The 15,598-nt window shown below is 42.4% G+C and overlaps 1 protein-coding gene across 5 annotated transcripts in view; it reads left to right on the top strand.

Annotated features, from left to right (window-relative positions):
* The window catches only part of LOC127571606 (diacylglycerol kinase delta-like), a 139,059-nt gene that overhangs the window by 5,467 nt on the left and 117,994 nt on the right, over positions 1–15,598 (top strand). Inside the window, exon 2 of one of the 5 annotated variants that reach the window (XM_052018142.1) lies at positions 4,109–4,179. The exons of the other annotated variants lie outside the window; for them this stretch is intronic. The gene's annotated coding sequence lies outside the window, so the exon portion shown is untranslated. The remainder of the gene's footprint in view (positions 1–4,108; positions 4,180–15,598) is intronic. 5 annotated transcript variants of the gene reach the window in all.

Raw genomic sequence — 15,598 nt, 5'->3', positions numbered from 1 at the left:
TCCTGGACCCCTGGCAATCAGCAGTGAATGATCTCGGTGCCAAAAGTTAGAATTTGAGGAATATATGTGTTTACTTTTCACACTGATCACACTATATTTGAGTTTAAATATTGCCGTTGTTAGGTGGGCTGCACAGTGGGTTTAATCTTCAGTGTGTCCACAAAGAGAGGCCATTGACTTCAGCCCCACTGCAGACCTGAACTGCTAGTTCCATCCATGTATTGTAACACATCTGTCCTGTGTGCAACCTCAGTGTCCTATTCGACCTGAGCTGAATTTCTGATCATACATCCTTCATCGTAATGATCATCTGTTCCTCCTTCCTGACGCTACCTACCTCTGGCCTTGCTTCACCTCTATGCTACTGAAACTCACCCATGTCTTTGTCACTGCCAGACTTAGCTCTGACAGCCCTCCCTGGCACATCAGACGTTTTCCACCTACCAGAAATGTGAGCTCCTCCAAAGCTCTACAGCCCCCTCATTATCCCATCACCCCCTCCCACACCCTCTCGATCTGCCCATCACCCGCTCATTCCTCCCTCCAGTTCCGCTCATCACTTCTTTCCCTTTATTCCATGGTCCACTGTCCTCTCCTATCAGATTCCATCTTCTTCAGCCCTTTGTCACTTCCATATATCATCTCCCAGCTTCTTTTGTCATTCCCACTCTCCCCCTCCCTTACCTGCCTATCATCCCCCCTCACCTGGATCCACCTATCACCCGCCAGCTCTTGTTCCCCCCCTCCCCCCCACCTTTTTGTACTGGCAATCTTCCCTCTTTCTTTCCGGTCCTGATGGAGGACCTGAAACATCGACTGTCCATTTCCCTCCATAGATGCTGCCTGACCCGCTGAGTTCCTCCAGCATTTTGTGTCTTGCTCCAGATTTCCCGCATCTGCAGTCTCTCTTGTGTCTGCCCCTCATTATGTCCAGTTCACCTGTCACCTCATCCTCACTAGTCTTCCTTGGTTCTCACTCTGTCATCAACTCAAATTTTAAATGTCCTCATATTCACCTCTATTGTAACTTTGCTCTCTTTAAATTAAATATTCTGTATAAATGCAAATTGTTATTGATGTAATGTCTGTATGAGCACTTTATGTACTAAAATGTTTCACTTGATTCCCTCTAAATACATGAAATGTAGCTATATTTTCACACACAGTCTCTCTATTAGCAAGGGATGGGTGCTCTGTTAAGGTCTTTGGACATAGGGCCTGTATTTTGATATGCATCATGTGCAATCAATATTTTCTACCGATACCATCTGTATATTTATGTTACATGCTGCTTGAATATTAACACTGCATGACTTGATGTGTCACTTATCTGTAACAAATTAGTTATATGTTTACACATGACATCCCAACTCTACATTTACGTGTTGTGTGCTGCCATGTAAATGTGAGCTGTTTTTGTCATCTGTTCATTGATATGAGTTATCCTCCTTTAAAGTGATGCGGGATCTTCTGTCTGTATAGTTACATCTGTGATGATGTAACTATCATCAACAATATCAACATGTGTGATGTGACATGTGTCACTCTGCAAATACATGAATGGCTACCTACATGTTTACATTTGATGAGCTGCCTTTATGTACCTTCTCAATATTTTTGTATGTTATCTGTATAGGTATATGGGATGCACAGTTTGTTTATTAACAAATATATGCCATCTCTGCAGATATAGGTAATGTGTTTTGACTGTTAACACTTCATGCTGCCCTAATTTACATGTCTAAGCTAGGTGTTCTGCACCTGATGTCTTATCATTGTATATGATGTGCTTTCTATATGTGATGTTCCATCTTTGCTTGTGAAATACATACTATTCATTTATTTACACTTGATGAGTTATCTCAGTATTTTACACAGACATGCTGTCAGTATGTTTATACATGACTTGGGTTTGTATATTGACACAAGGATGTGGCATCTATAAATTCACAGGTGACGTACTTTTCCCTATTTGCACAGGATATGCTAAAAGTGGATATTTATGTGTGGAGTGGCGTTAGCTATATATTTGCATATGGCATTCCAATCTATATTAACTTATGCTGTGCCATCAGTGTATTAACACCATGAATCGCTGTGGATAATTACATGATAAATTAATCTGAATGATCTGTGACAGTTGTTTTGCATGTGACCTTTCATTAATAGATGTTAATGTGACTCTGTGTGCCTTGTGAGTTGTAACATGCACATTTGCATGCTGCACACTGTTTCATTTCTTGTGACAAGGTATCTCTACATTTCTACTCATGCATGTGTTGTACTTTGTCAGTATTTACTCCTGGTGTGCTATCTACAAGAATAAACATTTGCTGTCTATTCACATATAACATGGCATCTCTATCATTGTGTTTTCTATGTTTTCATATGAAATACCACAGCTATTTACACACGTGCTAGTTATATACTTGCATCATGTAAGAATATGCTATCTTCTCTCTTTCAACATATGAACTGTCTATATTTGCATTTAATAATGCATTCTCTTGCATGAGTCCTCTATATTTGCTATTCAATTTCTACACTTAAATTGTTATTCTATCTGTAATTTACATCTCATGTGCTGTCCATACATTTCCTTGTGATGTTATATGCATATTTAAATGGAAGTGCCATCTGTATAGTTATGGGCTGTACACTGTACAGAAAATTAGCATTCTGCTATATTCTCTTACAGTGCAGAATACCCTTGATAGTACAGTTGTTTTGCATGCAATGCTGCCATTGTATATAGTTGCTCTTTGGAATATTGAGGCTTTTTGAGTATTCTGTACTTTGCTGAAATTGTGCAAGAACTTCAGTCTGCACAGTCTACTAAATATAGCATAAAGCTCTTGGATGATGTAATAGTGTATTATAGATTACAGAATGGTTACCTTGAAGAATATGGCATGACTCTGGAATACCGACAGTCCAGAATACTCTGTGAGATTACAAAGCACCTGCTTGATGATAGTTGGTCAGAATGCTGTAACTCTTAAAACAAATATTTTCAGTGGAGCTGAGCATACCATCCAAAATGCTGGGCAGCAGAATAGGGCAATCTTTACTAAAATGAAAACCACATAAAATATGAGCATTTTCTGGGTTGTTGTGGGATTTGGCGGAGTGTGCTTCAAAGAAGAGGTGTGGTGAATAACCACTTTAGCCAACATAGCAGGCAGTTATATATCCAGCATCTTGCAACCTGTGCACAGTGTAATTCTCATTCTGGTCATTTTATCCAGTCTGTAATTAAACAAAAAAAAGTGAAAGCATTTTTGGAATACAGGTAGATTACTCGTTGGATTTTCCATCTTGATCAGTGAAATAGAATTAACATGATTCCTGACAAACTATTTGCACAGTAGCTTCTGCTCAGCCCCAGTCAGTGACAGGCACCATGCTGCTCACACTCGGTTGTCTAACAGTGCTTCCCTTTACACTATCCCACTTAAATGTTGCATCAACCTGCAGTTAACAAACTGCTGGGCAAAAAGTGATTTAATATTTAATTTTGAAAGTAGTCAAACTTAATAGCAAACATATGGAAATCACTTGTGAGTAAATTATGCTGTTTCTTCCTGTCTGTCTCCAGGGGAAAAATAGCTTGAAATAGAAGAGCCACTTCCTGAACAATGTGTTAGGGGCTACTTGTTCAGGTTTGGGACACTCTGCAATGCTGTAACATCAGGGCACTGTGATCCCGTACTTTACTGTCATCAAAAGTGCTTGATCAAATTCAGAATAAAGGAAGAATGGTTTGATATTTTAAATACCTACGGGATAATCGGGAAATGGAAAATTTTTGAAGAAAAAGCAAAATGACGGATATTGTGAATTACTTGCATTCTGAAATGGTTTTTAAAGCCCTATACATTAAGGAACAGAAAATAAGGTGTGATTTTAAAATACTGCTGTGTACACTGAGGTTGCTAACTTGAGGTTAAAGATTGCTGTAAAGAAAAAGACTAGATTTGAGGTTGAGTTAATACTGGGCACACAGCGGAAGTGAAAATGGAAGGCATGAGCCAAAAAGATGAGCAACTGATCGGAATGAGTCAAGGCCAGGCCAAAATTTAATCCTAATTTCTAAATTGCCCTTTAGGATGTGGTGGTGAACCACTTTTTTGGATTGCTGGAGTATATGTGATGAAGATCGTCCCACAGGATTGTTAGGTAAGCTGTCGCAGGTTTTGGCCCAGCAAAGATAAGAATGATGACAGTCAGGCCATCCCCAGGTTACGAACGGGTTCTGTTTTCCAAATGTCCATAAGTCAATTTTGTCCATAGGTTGGAAAATACACAAAAATCACTCAAGATGATGACCATACCTCCAGAGTATTGTAATGAATGGTATCAAATGTGTATAAGACTTATAAGAAAAAACAATTATTAAAAACAGAGAGAGGAGAGGAAACTACTTCTGCTCTTCATAGGAATGAACATATGTACATATGTCAGACTTTTGAATTCAATAATATTATGGGAGCTCATTTGTATGCAGAAGTGTCCATAAGTCGGGCATTTGAAACCCGGAGACAGTCTATATTTCCAAGTTGGGATGTTGTGTGATTTGGTGGGTTCCTGTACCTGGGCTGCCATTTTGAAGATTTCACTGCAGGACCGCAGCACAGGGGCACAGCTAGGAGAGCTGCTGCCTCATAGCTCCAGCAACCTGGGAACAATCCTGACCTCTGGTGCTGTCAGTATGGAGTTTCCATGTTCTCCCTGTGACTGCATAGTTTTTTTACAGGTGAATCTTAGAAATGTCAGTGCAGAAATGGGCCCTTTCTGGCTCACCTCATCCTTGTCATCCTCTCTACTCTCTCATTTGCCTGCATTAGGCCATATCCTACTATGCCTTTTCGAAACAACTACCTGCCCAAATTCCTTTTAAACGTTGTAATTATATCTGCAGCTCTTTCCAGGTATTCACCATCCTCTTTGTGGAAAAACTTACCGCAATGTCTCCTTTAGGTTTCCACCCTCCCACCTTAACCATGTTCCCTCTAGTTCTAGACTCCCCTGCTGTGGGGGGAGATTCTCAATGCCCCTCATAATTTTATAACCCCCTATAATTTTATAAACCCCTATAAAATTATGGCCTCCTGTGTTCTAGTGAGAATAAGGACCAATCTCTCCTTATGACTCCATTGCAAGCAACATCCTGCACTCTCTCTGTTGCTACCACATCCTTCCTGATGTGTGGCAACCAGAACTATACATAATACTCTAAGTGTGGTCTAACCAATATTTTGTACAACTGCAACAGTGCTCCAGTTTCCTCCCACGTTTCAAAGACATGTGGGTTAATTGGCCACTGTAAGTTTTCCCTAGTGTGTAGGTGAATGGTAAAATCTGAGGGCAGTTGAGGGGAATGTGGGGATTAATAAAGGATTAGTGTACATGAGTGCTTGATGGTCATCATGGACTCTGTGGGCCAATGGGTCTGTTTCTATGCTGCATGACCCTATGATTCTCTAAATTGACAATGATTATAGCGTCCTGTAACGTTGTTTCTGCTGTGCTTATCTCTCAAGAATTTATTATTTGAACATATTTTCTTTATTTGTACTCCTGAGATGGTGGTTCAGAATAGACAACCAGCACAAACTTTAATAACAACAGGCTCATTGTACTGGTTTGAAAACTATTCTTTTACAAAATATTAAATACTTATTTCAGAATGTTACTCATTACATTAAAAATGGACTGTTGCTTCCTCTGCCACAATCTCCATTGCAATCCAAGGAAAAGACAAGGGAGTGGACTAATTTTCAAAGATCTGGTCATGATGGCTTAAAGGGTGTCCTGGTGCAATGAGATTTTATGGTACAAGGCAGCCATTTTCATTAAGCTGTAGATGGGATTACATACCAAATTGAAGTTTTTTGATCAGACTCACTGTTGCTATCAATCACCTGGTGAAAGATCACAGGAAGATGGTACGAGGTGTACATGGATGGAGTCAAGGTTGCTCATGTCAAGGATAGAGTCATGGTTCGGCATGCTTAAAATTGTTCCTTCTAGTGGGCACTGAATGCCACCCTGTCCTTAGTAAGTTCACCTTTGTCCTTGACTGTCAGTGGGGTAGATCTTTGCATGTTTGAGCATAGATCCCCTTGAGAGGGGTGAAGAATCCGTGAACATCATGGTTAATAGTGGGTTGTTGGATTTCCTGTGCTTTTTCCATACGCCATCTGTTCTTCAGGTTGATTGTTAGACTTCAGCCTTGAGATGCTAGTAGAGCTGAAATAATAACAGAAGATGCTGGAAACACTTATCAGCTCAGGCAGCATCTTTAGAAAGAGAAACCGTTAACATTTCAGAACCCTTCATTTCAATAGAGTGATTTCTGTTGTAGCCTGATAGAACTTCCTTAGAACCATAGAACCGCAGAACAATACAGCACAATACAGGCCCTTTGGCCCACCATGTTGTGCCGCCCTTCAAACCACTCCTAAGACTATCTAACCCCTTCCTCCCACATATCCCTCTTTTTAAATTCCTCCATATGCTTATCTAACAGTCTCTTGAACTTGACCGACGTACAGGCTCCACCACCACCCCAGGCAGCGCATTCCATGCACCAACCACTCTCTGGGTGAAAAACCTCCCTCTGACATCTCCCTTGAACTTCCCACCCATTACCTTAAAGCCATGTCCTCTTGCTTTGAGCATTGGTGCCCTGGGAAAGAGGCACTGGCTGTCCATTCTATCTATTCCTCTTAATATCTTGTATACCTCTATCATGTCTCCCCTCGTCCTCCTTCTCTCCAATGATTAAAGCCCTAGCTCCTTTAGTCTCTTCTCATAATCCATACTCTCTAATCCTGGCAGCATCCTGGTAAATCTCCTCTGCACCCTTTCCAACGCCTCCACATCCTTCCTATAATGAGGGGACCAGAACTGGACACTCTAAGTGTGGTCTAACCAGAGTTTTGTAAAGCTGCATCATTACTTAGCGGCTCTTAAATACGATCCCACGACATATGAAAGCTAACATCCCATAAGCTTTCTTAACTACCCTATCCACCTGTGAGGCAACTTTCAGTGATCTGTGGATATGAACCCGCAGATCCCTCTGCTCCTCCACACTGCCCAGAATCCTGCCATTTACCTTGTATTCCGCCTTGGAGTTTGTCCTTCCAAAGTGTACCACCTCACACTTCTCTGGATTGAACTCCATCTGCCACTTCTCAGCCCAGCTCTGCATCCTATCAATATCCCTCTGTAAGCTTCGACAGCCCTCCACACTATCCACAACACCACCAATCTTTGTGTCATCTGCAAACTAGCTAACCCACCCTTCCACCCACTCATCTAAGTCATTAATAAATATCACAAAAAGTAGAGGTCCTAGAACCGATCCTTGTGGGACACCACTAGTCACAGCCTTCCAATCCGAATGCACTCCCTCCACCACAACCCTCTGCTTTCTACAGTCAAGCCAATTCTGAATCCACACAGCCAAGCCTCCCTGGATCCCTTGGCCTCTGACCTTCTGAAGAAGCCTACCATGCGGAACCTTGTCAAACGCCTTACTAAAATCCATGTAGACACATCTACTGCACTACCCTCATCAATCTTCCTGGTCACCTCCTCCAAGAACCCTGTCAGGCTAGTGAGGCAAGATCTTCCCTTCACAAAGCCATGCTGGCTGTCTCTAATCAATCCATGATTCTCTAAATGATCATTGATCCTATCTCTTAGAATCCTTTCTAGCAGCTTACCAACCACAGATGGCTCACTGGTCTGTAATTCCCTGGACTATCCCTACTACCTTTTTTGAATAAGGGGACAACATTCGCCACCCTCCAATCCTCCGGTACCATCTCCGTTGACAACGAGGACTCAGAGATCCTAGCCAACGGTTCAGCAATCTCCTCCCTCACCTCACAAAGCAGCCTGGGGAATATTCCGTCAGGCCCCGGGGACTTACCTGTCCTAATATTTTCTAACAGCTCCAACACATCCTCTCTCTTGATATCTACATACTCTAGAACATTACCCTTACCAACACTGTCCTCAGCGTCATCAAGACCCCTCTCCTTGGTGAATAGTGAAGAGAAGTGTTCATTGAGAACCTCACCCGCTTCCACAGCTTCCAGGCACAGCTTCCCACCTTTGTCTTTAATCAGACCCACCTTTACTCGAGCCATCCTGCTGCTCTTCACATACAAGTAAAAAGCCTTAGGATTCTCCTTAACCCTACTCGCCAAAGCCTTTTCATGTCCCCTTTTCGCCCTCCTCAGCCCCTTCTTAAGTTCCCTCCTTGCTACTCTATATTCCTCATGAGCCCTGTCCGATCCTTGCTGCTTACACCTTATGTATGCTGCTGCCTTCTTCCTAACTAGTTGTTCCACCTCTCTTGTCACCCATGTTCCTTCACCCTGCCATTCCTTTTCTGCCTCACCGGGACAAATTTATCCCTAACATCCTGCAAGAGATCCCTGAACATCGACCACATCTCTATAGTACATTTCCCTTCAAAAATGTCATCCCAATTTACACTCTCAAGTTCTTGCCTTAAAGCCTCATAATTCGCCTTGCCCCAGTTAAATATCTTCCCGTCCTCTTTGCTCCTATCCCTGTCCATGACAATTCTAAAGGTTATGGAGCAGTGGTCGCTGTCCCCCAAATGCCCACGGACCGATAGATCTGTCACCTGACCCAGTTCATTACCTAAAACTATATCTAATATGGCATTTCCTCTAGTCGGCCTGTCAACATACTGTGACAGGAATCCGTCCTGGACACATTTCACATACTCCGCCCCGTCTAAACCTTTGGCCCTAAGCAGGTGCCAATCAATATTTGGGAAGTTGAAGTCTCCCACTACAATAACCCTGTTATTATCGCATCTTTCCAAATTCTACCTCCCAATCTGCTCCTCGGTATCCCTACTGCTGCTGGGGGGCCTATAGAATACTCCCAGTAGAGTAACTGCTTTCTTGTTCCTAACTTCCACCCATATTGACTCTAGAGAGGATCCTTCTACATTATCCACCCTTTCTGCAGCTGTAATAGTGTCCCTGACCAGTATCGCCACCCCTCCTCCTCTCCTTCCCCCCCCCCTCCCTATCCCTTTTAAAACACTGAAAACCAGGAATATTCAATATCCATTCCTGCCCTGATGTTCAGCCATGGTCTCTGTGACAGCCACAATATCGTAGTCCCATGTACTTACCCAAGCTCTCAGTTCATCTCCCTTATTCCTGATGCTTCTTGCATTTAAGTAAATGCACTTTAGCCCATCTACCTTACTACTTTATAGCCTGTACTCTGCTTCTCCTTCCTCAAAGCCTCTCTACCTGTTAGATCTGACTTTTCCCATCCCTTTCTTCCTCTGACCTACTCCTCCAGTTCCCATCCCCTTTGCAAACTAGTTTAAACCCTCCCAAACCACCCTAGCAAACCTGGCTGCAAGGATATTGGCCCCCCTCAGGTTCGGGTGTAACCCATCCTCTCTGTACAGGTCCCACCTTCCCCTGAAGAGATCCCAATGATCCAAAAATCTAAAACCTTTCCTCCTGCACCAACTCCTCAGCCACGCATTTATTTGCCATCTCCTCCTATTCCTACCTTCACTATCGCGTGGCACTGGCAGCAATGCCGAGATTGCTACCCTTGAGGTCCTGTTCTTAAGCCTTCTGCCTAGCTCCCTAAACTCACTTTTCAGGACCTCATCCCTCTTCCTACCTATGTCGTTGGTACCAACATGAACCATGACTTCTGGCTGTTCTTCCCCCCCCAGTCAAGAATCCTGTGGACCTGATCAGAGACATCCCAGACCCTGGCACCTGGGAGGCAATGTACCATCTGGGATTCATGCTCACTGCCACAGAACCTCCTATCTGTTTCCCTATCGAGTCCCCTATCACTACTGCCCTCCTCTTCTCCTCCCTTCCCTTCTGAGCAGCAGGACCAGTCCCAGTGCCAGAGACCTGGCTACTGTTGCTAGGCCCCTACAGGTCATCCCCCTCAACAACTTCCAAAGTGGAAAACCTGTTATTGAGGGGAACAGCCTCCGGGGTCCTCTGTACTATCTGTCTGTTCATTTTCTTTTTCCTTTTCTCTCCCCTGACAGTCACCCTTCTATCTACTTCCTGGACTCCAGAGGTACCTGCTGTAAGTGGGGTGACTGTCTCCTGATGTACAGTATCTATATAGCTTTCTCCCTCCCTGATGCTCCGCAGTGTTTGAAGTCCGATCCAAGAGTGTCTTGTATTTGTGGTTACTTGGTTCCTGAATCACCAGGACATTCTCATCAAACCATTCTGGGTTCCTCCTTACAGAGAATCCAACAGTCACTTCACTGGTTCTAATTAAGCCAGTCCGGACACATTGTATACTCTGCAACTTTCTGTTAGTTGGGGATCGGTCAGAGGATTGACTGTGAGGCACTGTCTGGAGAGCCATCTTTGCAGGATCCTTGAGACCTTCAACATTGTTTTTCAGCTTACATTGCCTCCACTTCAGAACCAATATCACTGCAGCTTCAATCATTGAGCTGAAAGACACAACTGATGCTTGTGTATGAGCATTTTTGGAGACAAAGCTCCACATTATTGTCAATTCATTCACTGAAACATGCAAGAAGAGAATGGGCCTTACATTTAATATCCACAAAAGTCCTCTACCAACATACCCCTGCTATTCAACACTGCCCTCCAATAATCAAGGTCCACAATGATTCACTGGAAAGCACTCAGGAACCACCTCTCAACAGGTGTCAGTAATGACCTTCACCATCACCTTCAATGTGCCAGTACTTTGGCTGTCTGAGAAAACGAAAGTTTGAAGATTGAGACCTCAATTTGGGGTTACACAATGGTGCAGCTTGTAGAGCAGCTTTATCACACCTCCAGAGAGCCGGGTCGAATCCTGACCTCAAGTGCTGTAGTGTGCAATTTACAAGTTCTCCTTATGATCATGGTACTCTGGTTTCCTCCCACTTGCCTTGATGGCAGGTTAATTGGTCACCTTAGATTGTCCCTAGTATGTCGATGAATGGTAGGATCACCGGGGGGGGGGGGGGTGGGGGTGGTCGCAGAAGTGGGTGAGAATAGATAACGCAGAAAATTAGCAGAGGAAGAAGATTCCTCTGTGAGCTGGCATAGCCTGGATGGGTCGAAATGGCTTTCTTCTATATAGTATGGAATTATGCAACCCTGTTGCAGTGATCCATGCTCTCCTGTGAATTTTTGAGACATGGACTTGCTAAAGCACCAAAGAAATACCACCAATACTGTCTCCACAAAATCCTCTAAATTCACTGGTAGGGTGTGCGAGCAACATCTCCAGCATTGAGGCCCTAATTACACAGTCAGCTCCTTTGGGCAGGCAACATCTTTCATCATTCCTGATGCAGCTTGACCTGCTGTTCTTCCAGCAGTTTATTTTTTGCTTGAGATTCCCACATCTCCAGTCTCTTGGGTCCCCGACATTATCCAGTTGCTTGACCTCAGACTCCCAAAACAGATACTGTGTTCTGAGACACAAGAGGTTCTGCAGATGCTGAATCTGGAACAACACACACAAAATGCTAGACGAACTCAGCAGGTCAGGCAGCATCTATGGAGAGAAATAAACAGTTGACATTTTGGGTCGAGACCCTTCATCAGGACTGCTCTGTTCTGAGATCTGTTATGACAAGCAGATACCAGGTGAACAGGGGAAACAATTCGCAGATGTGCTCGAAGCCTTCTTAGGATATGGTAACATCATCACTGACTCCTGGGAATCCTTAGTTCATGGCCGCTCAGTATGAAGAAGGAGGTTTAAGGATAGCATTGAGAACTTAAAATTAAAACATCAGGAGCACATAGAAGCCCAGCCTAAAAAGCAATAAGAATGTAGCAACATTCAAGCATCTCCTGCCCCACCTGTGGCAGAGTCTACAGTTACCACATTGTCTTTATCAGCCACCTCAGATTCCTCAGGACTGGAGTAGAAGCTAGTTTTCCTCAATCCTGAGTGAAGAAATAAAAGGGGCAGTGTGAGTTTAGGTCTATCATTGTATAACACAAGATGGCAGTATGTTTACAGGTGAGTCACTGCAAACGAAGTACTGGTGGACAGACATTTATTGCTGTATAATAATGGGGTAGGGTGTGGTTAATAACCATCCACTGTATACCATTAGAAGCATTACCAATGTTTACAGGGTCTTTTACTATATAACATCTGAGGCAAGACTACTATTGATTAACTTGTAGAGTATGATGTGCTAGTCATTTTCCTGCACAGCGCTGAAATGCTGGTGAGTGCAGGTCTGTCATTGTACAGCAGGCTGGGATTCCAGTGGAGGGGGGTATATCGTAAGAAATGGAGGCAGGATAGGCCAGGTGGCCCTTTGTTTCTGATCCTACATCTCAAAACCACATTCTTTCCTATCCCCATATCTTTTGATTCCTCATGTCCCCAGTTTGTCTTTGGGTTAATTGCCTGCTGTAAATTACCCATCAGGGTAGGGTAATGGCAAAAAAAAATCAAACAAATTGATGAGCATGTGTGAGAGGGAATAAGTTGCAGGGTGTGGAGAAGTAAGGAAAGGGTGGATAGGGCTAATGGGATTGCTCCATGGGAGCTGGCAAGGACCCAATGTGTCAAAAGGCCTCAGTGTGTGTTTTCATAAGATAAGAACTTTATAACAATAGTGTTTGGTGCTGGCAGGTACAGGGTCTGTTACCCTGTAACAGTAGTACAGGTAAAAACAGTTTGACAAGGTGAGCTAAACATTTATTCACAAGAAGTGCTTGCACAATGGTTAGCCATGGTGATTTTTCATGTGCCATGTTAAAAACCAGATTGATTTGTACTGATGACTGGCCTGGGTGTTATTAACATACTACCTATATTTGCATTCACTGTCCCTGTCAGATAGAAGAGTGGAATATTTGCATACCTGATGCTGGACTTGCATGAACCCTATTCACATGCAGTTCATCAACTCCCGGGGCAGGTTCTATATGTTTCATGTTGGTGTAAGTGAACTTTTACCATTTCGACCAAATGATTTAGCATAATTCAATTTTCAAAATTGTGATGAATGTGCAAGTATAGTATAAATGGAGCACCCGTTTGATTTTTTAAATAATTTCCTCTTAATATTTTTGGATTTTTGTACTAGAAGATTGGTTCCAAATATCATTGGTTAGATGCGAAATGGGAGACCAGAGATGGTCTGGGGGTGTTCTATCTTTGAAAGCCAAAGACAAGCCCACAGAGAGCTACAGCAGCAGAATCATTCACTCCTGTCCACTGTGCACGTATGCTGCAGTCGTTTTCTGCTGCAGTCTTTGTCTAACCCATTTCAAGTTTCCTGCATCCTAAAAGATTTTTCTTTTAGATGAATTAAAACATTCTCTTTGATCACTTTATGGTTCACAGTAATTGAATAATCTACCACTGATGTCATATCCAAATCATTTTATGATTCATGGCATGCAACGACTTCATTTACACGACTTTACACAGGGAAGCTCCATTGTTCAATTTGATATAAAGTGAAATGTTGTCCCTTGTGGCTGCCATAAATGGAGACACAAGGGACTGTAGATGCTAGAATCTGGAACAAAAAAACAAACTGCTGGACTGATGCAGGGTCTCAACCCAAAACATTTGACAATTTCTTCCCCCCCAAGATGCTACTTGACTCACTTGGTTCCTCCAGCAGTTTGTTTTTTGCTGTAAGTTAGTAGACCTGGATGGTGTGTATCCCAATTACTGAGTGGTTGAAGGGGAAATAGCACAAGCCATAATTTTCCCAAAAAATTCACAAATAGAAATATGACAAGTGATAAGCAGGTAAGGTGTGTTCAAGAAAGGGGAACAGTCTATATAATCTTATCACAGTTTTATGTCAACATTCAGATGTGAAAGTACAGGTTAGAATTCTTGATCACTCAAAAAAGCATGACTCAGTCAGAGACAGTTTAGATTTGTTAAAGATCTATCATATTTCATAAATATAAATAATTTTTTTCAATATACGTGAGATAAATGGGATGGCATTGCATAACACATGAAATTTCAGGGAAGTTTAAGAAAAAGGAGCACATTAAAGGGATAGCAAGGAGACAGGTTAGAGAAAAATGAGGGTCTCATTGGGGTATCAGAAATATTGAAAAATATCCATCTGAAGCCAAGTTGTGCACCTTAAATGATATAGCTCTTAATAGAAAGGAAGAAGAGCACGAGGAGAATATTGGTAAAAACCTGATACAATTTTTAATTTTGTTATCCTTTTATGTGTTAGGGGTACAGAAAATTAAAAAAAATAGAAAATCATACTTTGACTAAATTATTCTTAGTTCAAGTAACATGCATTTCATTAATGAAAAATATTTGAGCTACAAGGGTTCAACAAGAAGATTCAAATGGCAGTAGAATTGAGACAGTTATAAAAAATATGAGAACATGGTTTAAAAATTAACCTTTGCTGGAACAAAGAAGGTTAATTCTGATGTTTTCTCAATTGGGAAACATACTGATTGGTGAATTAAAAACATGGATATAAATGATCTTTAGAAGGGCAAAAGAGCAAATATTGGCTGTTCTCATTTTATTCAATTATCAAATAATATGGAAAGAATTGTCAATTATGTAGTGTCTTCCATTATCACAGGAGGTCCCAAAAAACTTGGCACCTAAATCACTTCATGATGAATCGATAATTATTATGTAGGCAACCATGTTGTGTGTGTGTGTGTGTGGGGGGGGGGGGGGGGGGGGGGGAGGTTCAAATTCACTGGAAGTACAAGCGATTCAATCTCAGTGTCTTCTCCCAGGCCAACACCCTCAGTTTTGAGGCCCTAATTACACTCAGTGAACAATGTTGGACATCAATCGCATGCCGAACACCTGAGTCCTGAAATAGGCACTGTCTTGGGAAGACATTACCAGGCAGGCAGAGAACATATTCAAGGACATGTTCAAAGCCTCCATGAAGAAATACAACATCCTCACTGACTCCTGGGAATCTCTGGCTCATGAACACAATTGAGATGGCATTGAGAACCTTGAAGCCGTGCATGAGGAACATAGAGAACCCTATGCACAATCAATGGAAGGAGGCTACCACCTTACAAACTCTGCACTTATCCATTCTGTTGCCAACACCTGTCTCATCTGTGGAAGAGTCTGCTGCTCCTGCAATGGTCTCATTAGCCACCTCAGAACCCATAAGACCAGAGTGGAAGCAGATCGCCCTTGATCTTGAGGGTCTGCCTAAGAAGAAAGAGGAAAAGGTTGCTATTAATATTCAGTGAAATGAAAAATTAGTGAACCTGTTTTAGGTGGTGCTGGTTCAGAGTAGAATATTGTGAGGGACATTAGAACCCCCTGTCCTTCGGCATATAGTGCCATCAGTTCTTTAACACCTAAATAGGCAGAAATGGGCTGTTTAATGCATGATCGAAAAGATGACACAAATGCAATGAAGCACAAATTAGAATTTTACATACAATGCAGACATTAATCAACTGGCCAGTGGTTTTTGTGCCACCTTCACCACTGACCCATGTAAACCATTGTCTGAAGTAAAATAAACTAAATTCTCCTGAGCAACAGGGTAGTGCATTGGTTTAGA

Source organism: Pristis pectinata, chromosome 6 (genome assembly GCF_009764475.1).
Source record: "Pristis pectinata isolate sPriPec2 chromosome 6, sPriPec2.1.pri, whole genome shotgun sequence".
NCBI classification, from domain to species: domain Eukaryota; kingdom Metazoa; phylum Chordata; class Chondrichthyes; order Rhinopristiformes; family Pristidae; genus Pristis; species Pristis pectinata.
The sequence above is the reverse complement of the archived record's forward strand: the minus strand, read 5'-3'. Positions and strand labels throughout refer to the sequence as shown.